This window comes from Dermacentor albipictus, chromosome 1 (assembly GCF_038994185.2).
Source record: "Dermacentor albipictus isolate Rhodes 1998 colony chromosome 1, USDA_Dalb.pri_finalv2, whole genome shotgun sequence".
NCBI classification, from domain to species: domain Eukaryota; kingdom Metazoa; phylum Arthropoda; class Arachnida; order Ixodida; family Ixodidae; genus Dermacentor; species Dermacentor albipictus.
Genome location: NC_091821.1, coordinates 370009749 through 370019578, shown reverse-complemented (window position 1 = coordinate 370019578; position 9830 = coordinate 370009749).

Below are 9830 nucleotides of genomic sequence, written 5' to 3'. Positions count from 1 at the left end.
AGACCGCGGATCCAACCGAGGCTTGAAGAATTCGCGATCAGCGGCTTGCACATGTTACAACACGCTGTAGTCGTTTACGTATTAATGAGTGCACTCTGAGGTCCCATCGTGTTGGCCACGAGCTGGTATTTAAACGTAATGCTTACAAATCCCATTTCTTCCTGCATTCCCCCTTGGCGATCTGCAACAGGCGCACTCTCCGCCAGAGAACTGGGCTCGATTAAGAGTCCAGATGTGCCAACTGGCGCGCACGTACCAACGCGACCAGGCGGCCCGTTTTGCGACAGACCATGGAGAGATGTCCCTTCCGGTCACGCTACTCGAGCGACCATAGGACACTCTTATCGAGTTTCTCTTTTATGATTTCTTTAACAATAGCGCGGAGGCCACCGCAAGCCGTCGATATATATGTAGGAGGCCGACAGTTGCGTGTGCGGAGTATCACGCGCTGCGCCAGCCCCGGTCTCTATCGGGCAGCGCGGCGTGGGAACAATCGCAGCGCAAACACGGCGACCGTCGAAAAAATGTGACCAGGTGCGGTTCTGTCAAAAAGGAACGCGGCGTGATGACAACCGCTGGAAGCACGCAAGCAGCGAAGGCAGATGATCACCGTGTTAGGCCTGGCATCACGCAACGTTAGGCTTAACGAGGCGATGGGCGCCGCCGTTCGGTCAAGCGCTGCCCGTTCGCGACCGAAACAGCAGCGCGTCCCAAAGATAAAAAGAGGCAGCAGGCGTGTTTTTGATGGCCGCGACAAAAGCCAAAGGGAGGAGGGCGGTTGGTTGGTTCGTGTCGGCGCGCGCGCTCCCGGCGCGATCATTAAACCGCGAAAACGGCGGAACGGCGGCCACGCCAGCCGTTGGCTGCTTATACCGCTATTCTCTCTCTCTCACTTCACTCTGGCCGTATGTAGTCGATAGAAGGCGTTACGGGAGCGTGCGATATGCCGCTTTAGCCTCCTGGCTCTTTCTCGTGGACCTTGGCGGTCGTCTGCTTCCGGCGGAAGTCAGGTGTTTCCGTTCCCGCCGCCGTTTCCAGGGGCGTCAGTGTGGTCAAGCTTGGGGTTTCCTTTGTGACCAGTCGCCGGCTGTGCTTTGAATGTAAATTTCAGTAAAGAGAAAAGAGCAACGTCGTATGTTTTTTTTTTTTTATACTGCCCGACGAAAAAAAGAAAGAGGTTGCTGGTTATGTCTGCGTCGCTTTGCTACTTTCGCAGGTTTGTGTATATACTCGCATACATAGCTTGCATTATTTTTGCATATCTTCACTTGCGCAATGTGGTAATAAGTTATATGCTGTACGTTAAACAAATCTAGCCTACATTTTACAAAATGCACATTTGCTCTTCAAGATCGCACTGCCAGAAAGCTGCTTGGTTATGGCTAGAGCATACTATTTGTCACAGGGTGCTAAGAAAAGCTTATGTGATGGGTGTAAAATGGGGTTATAATCCTTGTTGTTATCATGCACTTTCGCCCTTAGGGATGTATTAAGTGAGCAAACTTAAGACTTATCAACTGAAAAAAAAAAGAAAGACACCTTCGCCACTTAACATTCAAACACCGATGCATGAAGGCCTTCATTGCCTGGGAGTTTTCACGTACATAAAGGCACCACTGTCTTTTCCTTGTCTATAACGCGGGTACGGCAGAGTTAGGCTCTTTCGCGATCAATTTGCGAGTGAACCAAGCGAGCACAAAGACGGCGCCTACGCGTCACCGACTTCTCGACTGCAGTGCCGCCTCGCATCGCACCACGGAAAGACTTAACGCCCGCTGCAGAACCCTTGCCTCGTCAGACTTGAGTCGCTCAGATTTGCTAGCGTTATCGACTTGTCTTCAACGCCTGGGACGAATGACGCGACGAAATGAACGCAGCGAGAACGAGTTGTAAAGGAAAGAAAACGAAAATGACGAGGATATATTCGCACTCGCCATGAAAGACTGAGGCGCAGGGGACGATTAGGAATGGAAGACTGCCTCGGCTTGGGGCGAAATGCGCGCGCCGCTTCATTTGTATGCGAAAGCGCAGTGATCGAAATACGGAAGAGTTCGAAGACAAGAGTAATCGTGGCGAGAAAAAAAAATTAAGAGTAAGAAAGACAGGCAGATGTAATCGAAAGAAATAGAAAGACGGGAAAATGTGCACGACACGGATGAGTCCGTCCTCAATTCGCAGAAAACGCAAATCAAGCGTCGCCTATCGTGTGCGGGTTGCTGCTCGCGAGAGGTCTTAAATAATGATGATAAAGAACGAACGGCAGTGTATCTGAGAAGGGCGAACTTTTTTGAAGGACGTGGAATAAGGCGCCTTCGAATCATATGAGGAGCGTTCGTTTTTCAGGCCCGCGCAGTATGATTGAGAAGACGGAAGGCGAAATGGCTGCCTTAAGTTGCTCCATTTTTTTTAAGTATTCAGTGGCGTGCTCGCGTTAGGGGTAGAGAAAAGGAGCAAATAGAGCGAGAGGATCAGTTCTTAGTTTTGGTTTGATCCTTCTGAACTGTTCCAAATTTCGGATGCATGCCTAAAAGCTTGCGTGAGAAACGAGAGTGCTTTCAGCGCTAGTGGAAGGAGTTGGTGGCAAGAAAGGGGTAAAACAACTACGAACAGTTAGAGTTAAGAAAGAGACACATGCACGCGTACACGCGCGCACTAAAATCACGGAGCGACGGATGCGACAGACAAATGTCCTTGACGGTACCGCGTTGCAGGGGGCTGCGTGAGCTCGCTTGGTTTGCCTGAGCGTGAAGTCTTAGTGCTTGATCAACGATTCCCGGTGTTCTAGTTCCGGCATCATTAAGGGCTGGTGGTAGTCTCTTAAATCCAGAAGCAGTGAAGTGGAGTATCCGTGTTTAAAGATGTTTTACTGCGCGTCTCCTTTTTGTCCAGATAGGACATGCATGTACGAGACATAGCTTTACTTTCAAGGACGGTCGGTTTCCAAAGGCGAAGCATACTCAGCGGGGCAAAAAGAGTCTCAAAAGGTTTCAGGTGCATGAGTGGGCTCCCAACAACGTACGAAAGAGCAAAAAATGAGAAAGGGACGAGCTAGAAGGAAGCTGAATCAAACACTACAGTTGCTTTGCGTCAGAAAGCAGGGGAGCTCAAGCACCGTGAAAAGCGGGTGATTTCTCATTGTTTTCCCAGCAACGTAAAAGCAAGAGACACAATCGTAATGGGTACCGAGAGCTTCCGTGCTCTCGTATACACGACACTAAACCACACCGCAAGGGGGATATAAACAACGTATAATGTCGTAGTCACGCTGCACTTTAAGTTGCCGTGCAGACGGGTGGGACTAAACCGCTTTACGGTCTCTCTAGAGGACACACTCATGCCAACAGGGGAAGTACACGCTGAACGGGAAAGGGAGTGCAGGGAAGTATAAAGAAGATGAAAGTGGGGGAGACCTTCTGATGCAGCATAAAAACCACTATCACCTTAGCGCGCACATATTCCACGGAGTACGGTTACTTGGCGCCTACTCGGAGAGCCATGCAGCGCAACGTGACGGTCCTTTTATGGTGACCATCATTTGCAACAGCTGTAATCTGCGCACTCCGGTTCCGTATACTGCCTCGAATGGCTTCTGCAAGTTAAGCCGTAAAAGTAGAAAAGGTCGTAGAATGAAGCGGCAGTGAAGATAGACACGCACCTGTGAAAGATGTGCGAAAAGTTATTATCGTTAGGCCGTTCCCTGAATCCATCTCACGCGGCACTGGTGCGTGCGGACACGCCGAGTTAGTCGCCCCCTCCAAAGTCCTTCACAGTCCAGCTAATTCGGACTGGGACGGGCTGCCGTTTTTCGTTTTTATGTTCGCGGCTCATGACGTATTCGCGTAGTTGGGCGGGCGGGAAGAAGGTGGGGCGCTGAGAACGACGCTTTATGGAATATACGCTCGCGCTTACCCCGTACTCGTCCCTCGCGCAGGTTGATTTAGGGAAAGCGGCGAAAGAGAAATGACGCTCGTTACTACGAGATCTGGGAGTAGCGGTCACCGCGGTTTGCGGCTTGGACATCAGCCCACACGCGCGCCGCTCGACCGTCTAACCTGCGCTGACGTTATTAGGGACGTGGTTGGGAGGGGGGCAGACGCGATGCTTAGCTGTCCGCGACCGGCGCCGAGACGACCGCCGGCTGCTGTGTTTATCCATGTGCGAGTGTACATTTATACGCGTCGCTACGCACGCACCGCAAAAGTCTCGCGGACGAGCACATAAATGTATAGATTTATAAGTGAGCGCGACTGCAGAGTCACGAGGGAAGAAGGGCGTTTGGTGAAGTAGGGAGGGAAAGGCTGGAGGGTGCGCGTTCAAGATGGCGGCGAGAGGCAGACGACGGGGGTAATTCGTTTTCATTTGGGGAGGTGGAGCGGTCCGTCGGAGGAGGCGGGAAACGCGCAGCCAGAGTGGAATTTCGTGTCGCGTCGTGACTTTTTGACTCGGCCGACATATTTCGTGCCACGCTCTCCTGCGCCTTCTACAGCAGCGACGAGGGAGGAAAGGGGCAGTAATGCATTGGAAGCGTGTGTTTGTGAGGTATGGGAAAAGAGGAAGCAAAAGTGAGACAGAGAGAGAGAGAGAGAGAGGAAGAGAAAAAGGGAAGCTTGGCCAAGTGTTGCTCGATATTCGGGAAAAACGCCGAAGATGTGTGACGATGGACACGGCGGGCGAGCGAGGTGCAGCTGAGGGTAAAGAAAAAAGAGGGAGACGGGCGCACGACGCAAGCGGGAAGTGCTGCAGGAAATGTTGCGAGTCGAGTGACGAACGGAAAACGAGACACTGTATGCTGTGTAAGGGAGAAGAAGAAAGGCAGCAGAACCGTTTCTAGGTGCACTTGGAGGAAAAGGAGTGTTTGCGGCAAATGAGGAAGACGTTAAAGCCGAGCCAGAGAGGGAATTCGAGAGCTGTTTAGGGGAGAAGCGAGGAAAGAAAAGGAGAGGAAGACATTCCGCGAATGCACTTGGCTGCGTACTAGCATGCGCTTGGGAGAGCAAAATAAAAGTAAAAAAGGGACACTAAAACTGAAACGGTGGGCGAAATGTTTTTCCAAAAATGCTTTTAAGGTGACTCGCTGGTATTTAGGGAGACACGCTCGATGGGCGGTTAAAGAAAAATCTTCCCTGGATGAACGCGATATATTGCGAAAAATGTGGCGAGGAAAGAAGAGCGTCTCGCCGCGGTGCGGGGGAGCGGAAGGTCGGGTTGTGCAGGGAAAAAAAGGGAGGCGCTAAGGGCTGATAAAAAGGGGGTGCGGGGAGAAATGGGGGAGAGAGCACTGACGTGGAAGTAGGGAAGCGGGGGTTGCTTCGTTTCGTCCAAGTTTAAGGGAGCGCGAGGGCGGAAAAAGCAAAGCGGAGGCACGAGCCGAGTTTACGGGAAGATAGAATATAAGGCAGCGGGGAGGCAAAGGAGATATGAGTCGGGAATGAAAGAGATTAGGGATAGACGGGAGCGTGCCGCGCACGCGCGTGAGAAATGTCATTTTCCCCTTCGCGCTGTGGCACAGAAAGGAAAGAAAACATCGCGCGCCGCCCAAATTATTGATGCGCCACTCGTGGGCGATGCGGCGACCGCGCGGGCAGCCCTGAACGCGTTGGAGGCGCGATGGCGGGAATTGATGCTTTGCGCTCTCATCGCGTTACTTGGAAAACTTTTGAGGCGCTCCTGCTCGCGAGCGCTTCCTGGCTCGTCGCTTGGTGGGAGTACACGCTCATCGGTTTGCCCTGGCGGAAAGAAATAAAAGGTTACTCTGACAGCTAAAACTGCGCGGGCAAGCATTTGAATAGCGAAGATACCGCGGAAAGAAGGAAACACCGCCCGAAAGTGGTGTTCTTGGCGTCATTATTTCTGTCGTTACACTTTCACTGGATCAATGTTTGCGTAAGATGCTGTTGTGTACTTCTGCTTTGATTAACAGCTTCCGCGTTGAGGGCCGACTTATATGGGGGATATCTTTGAAGTAACACAACGTAAGGAGAGAACGTTAATTGGCCAATAAATTCGTATGTGGCTTGTACTCTGATCCTCACGAGCACGGTCTATCTTTTTTTCACTTCTGCGGTAACAAACGTTTTACCTTACATAATTTTTGCAGCTGAAGGGCGGTCATCAAGTTTTACTAACCAGCTCATATCTAGTGGGACAACACTCCTTTGTAAAACAGGTCAAGCGGGTGGCAGAGGTCAGTGGAGCCCTGGACCAAAGGGGCTGCGACTACTCGACGAAAATCTTTTTAAGCAATACAAGTTTTCTTTCTCTCTGAATTAATGCAATAGAGGAGTAAGGGATGCTAAAAACACGAACACGCCATATACGTTGTAGTTAATATGCAGCTTTACGTTTTGTAGTGGTCGCTTTTTTGTGATTATTTGATAGAACGCTCCTACTTTTGTCTCTGCTTTTCCGCTTTGTTTTCCTGCATTTCTGGGAGCTGCTGCTCTTTCTTTGCGGCAATGGGTGAAGAGAGCTCCGACGGCCTTCCTGATGCGCAGTCGTCAGGTCGGATAACGTCCAGGAAATGTGGAAGCGCGTCAAACGATACGGACAGCGAGGCCACTGGGTTATGCTGGGACAGCTACAACTCATCGGATGATGACTTCAAAGTTTCGATGAGTAGATCAGCAAAAAAAAAAAAACGACTACTGCAGGCATCTTCGTCGGCGAGTGCTTCTACAATGATGAGTGCACAGCACTGCTAGCCACACACTGTGCTCTTAATGCCCATGTTCTCGGCGACCAGTTTGCGGCTCCTGAACAGGCAGGACCTCTCTTCATTGCTTGAGAAAATTGCACCAAATGAGATTAAAGACGTGCGAATAAACTCTCGCAAAAATGTCCTGGCATTTGACGTGTTACACCGCAGTGCCCTAAAAGGCCTATACGATGTAACTGAGATCAACATGCAATGTAAAAGGGTGATCAATACTACGGGCGTCATTTATGATGTCGACGTTGCCATCCCGAATGACGACTTGCCAATACTGATCAAACCAACGACAGAAGGCATTTTCTTACGAGGATTTTCAGACGGGGAAACACATGCTGTGTGAAGGTTTTGCTTGAAGGAAACAGCCATCCTTCCCACGTCAAAGTAGGACATGTCCGCCATCCAATATGACCATTCATACCAAAGCCCCTCCAGTTTTTCAAGTGTTGCAAGATTGGCCACGTAAAGGATGTCTGCGTGAACAGCGTCGTGTGCCCGCGGTGCTCTGAGTCCCATTCAGAACACGCCTGCAGCAAAGATGTTCTAAAGTGCCCTATTTGCAGTGGTGCTCCCTCATTAAAAGATTGCCCACGGGTGCGACAGGAATCCGCCATCCTCAAGCGAATCGTGCGGGATGATTCAACGCATCAAGAGGTTGTTGCCGCTCTTCAGCTGCAGATGGTGACACGCCATATCTTCCGTCAGAATGATAGCCGCATGAATGCATAGCGCCACCAAGACAGATACAAGGAAAGCAAACAAAGCGGAAAGGCTCACCCGTCCTGAAGAATGTGCTGAGCTGCCGAGGGCACAACGCCCTGCTAAGTTACCTCAAAACGCACCAATCTCAAAGGGTTCAGCAACTGCTGGACCGACGCTGGCTGAGGATCTCCAGGTCATCAACATTCTGCGGTCGTTCATGAATGCCATTCGCGTTATACTTAACATGAAATCTTCTGCTGTAGAAAGCCCGCTACAGGTGCAGGACACTATGAGCCCAGTACTTGTAGCTCTAGGTTGAAATCATGGCTCCCCAAAAGTCGTCTTTCGTGAGGAGGTCGGGAACGCGTCGATATTTCAGTGGAACGCCAGAGGACTTAAGTCACGCATGTCGGACATTCCACAGTTTGTGTTCATGATTCAGTTCCCCATCATCGTCATCTGCCAGACCCTATCAGCTAACAACAGACTCTGACTGAAGAAAGGCAAGCTCACTTTCACAGTAGTTGGAGTCTACATTTCGCACTCAAGTCGGCTGGTCTCCGAGCGCTTACGGCGAATCACGACAGCTACTCCGCAGCCTGTGGTGATGACTGGAGATTTTAATGCCCACCACTATCACTGGGGAAGTTCTAAGATAAACTCAACGGGCAGATGATTAGTGTCTTTTGCCTCGAACAAGAAGTGTGTTTGTTAATGATGGAAGCGCCACGTTTCTGACCTCACCTTTGTTTCATGCTTGTTCACTAGAAAGGTCAGGTGGTTTCCGGATATATAGACGCGGGGAATTGACCACCAGCCCGCTTATCTTAGGATTGAAGGGTTGACGGGCTCCAAGTTAGCGGGCGCCACTGAATATATTGAGTGGCTGATTTTCGAATCAATTGTCGAAGACGGTTGTCGGGATGACTTGTCCTCTAGCATAGAGGAAACCATAAAGGGTGCTTTAGACACTGCCATGCATTCGCTTCCGAGAATGTCTACACGCACGCAATACGACGTTGAGCTGGAGAAGCTTCGTGCAATTCGTCGCCGTGCAGAGCCAGGATACCGGCATATAAGTTCTGTACATGACTTGAGGTTGGCCAGAAGAAATCAAAGGAAAATTCAGCGTCGCATGGACAAACTTGCCTCGCAAAGATGGATGTCATTCTGCAAGTCTTTGGATCCACGAAAACCTTTGTCTTACATATGGGGAGCTGCTCATGTTCTGTGGAACCCTTCAGCAGCGCCACCTTTTCAAGCCTTTGGCCTTTCACTAACAATGCAGAGAAATTGACGTCGCTGACAATTTCTGCAGGAAGATTGCTGGTGAAACTAGATCCGCTGGAACATCGACGCTCGACCACTGAGCGATTTCACGTGACTGCCGCATGGACAGTCCTTTCACCATGGATGAACTCGAAGCTGCACTTGTCTTGTGCAAGCGTTCGGCATCACCAGGACCCGACGGTATAACCTACCGTGCCCTATGTAATCTCGCCGAAGAAGCTCGGAAAGTGCTCCTGCTCTTTTTCAACAGCTCCTAGCAGACACGTACGGTTCCCCAGAAATTAAAGACCAGTCGCCTAATTCCCGTTCTCAAGCCTGGCAAGTCGCCTGTAGACATTGTATCGTACCGACCAATTGTGCTTGCCAGTTGCATCAGAAAGCTAAGGGAGAGGATGGTTCTAGCATGGCTAGAATGGTACATCGAACATTACCAGGTATATCTAGATGCCATGGCCGGTTTCAGGCGGGGCCGTTCTTCCATTTACAACGTTATTGACTTGGTGACGTACGTCGAGCACCAGAAGTCCTGCAAAAGGCACTCTGCTGCCATGTTTCTGGATGTTAAAGGAGGATGTGATAGCGTAACGCACGAAGCGATTTTCAACACGTTAAAGGCAGTTGGACTTGGCGGCAAGATTTATTTCTGGATTGTAGCTATCTACAGAAGAGATCTTTTTTCATGCTTACTAAGGATGACCCAACCTCTCAGTATTACTGTAACCGTGGGGTTCCTCAGGGCAGAGTACTGAGCGCAACGCTTTTAAATCTAACACTCGCTGGACTCGCCGACATCCTTTCATGCACCACTAGGCTTTCCATCTATGCCGACGACATTTGTATTAGAACGTTGGGCAGCTTCGCGCGCGGCTTCACAAGGCAGCCACGTTAACGTAATCCTACTTTGGAGAACAAGGACTTCAAATATCATGCGAAAAGTGTGCAGTGGTGGCATTTACCAGGAAACCAATGTCCCCATACGTGATATCCGTCGACGGACGGCTGATCTCGTACAGTACAAGTCACAGATTTTTGGGGGCAGTCATTGTCAGAAATTTTTCCTGGACCCCTCATGTGAAATATGTGAGAGAACGCCTGAGAGGAATTTGCCATATGTTTAAGTTCCTAGCAG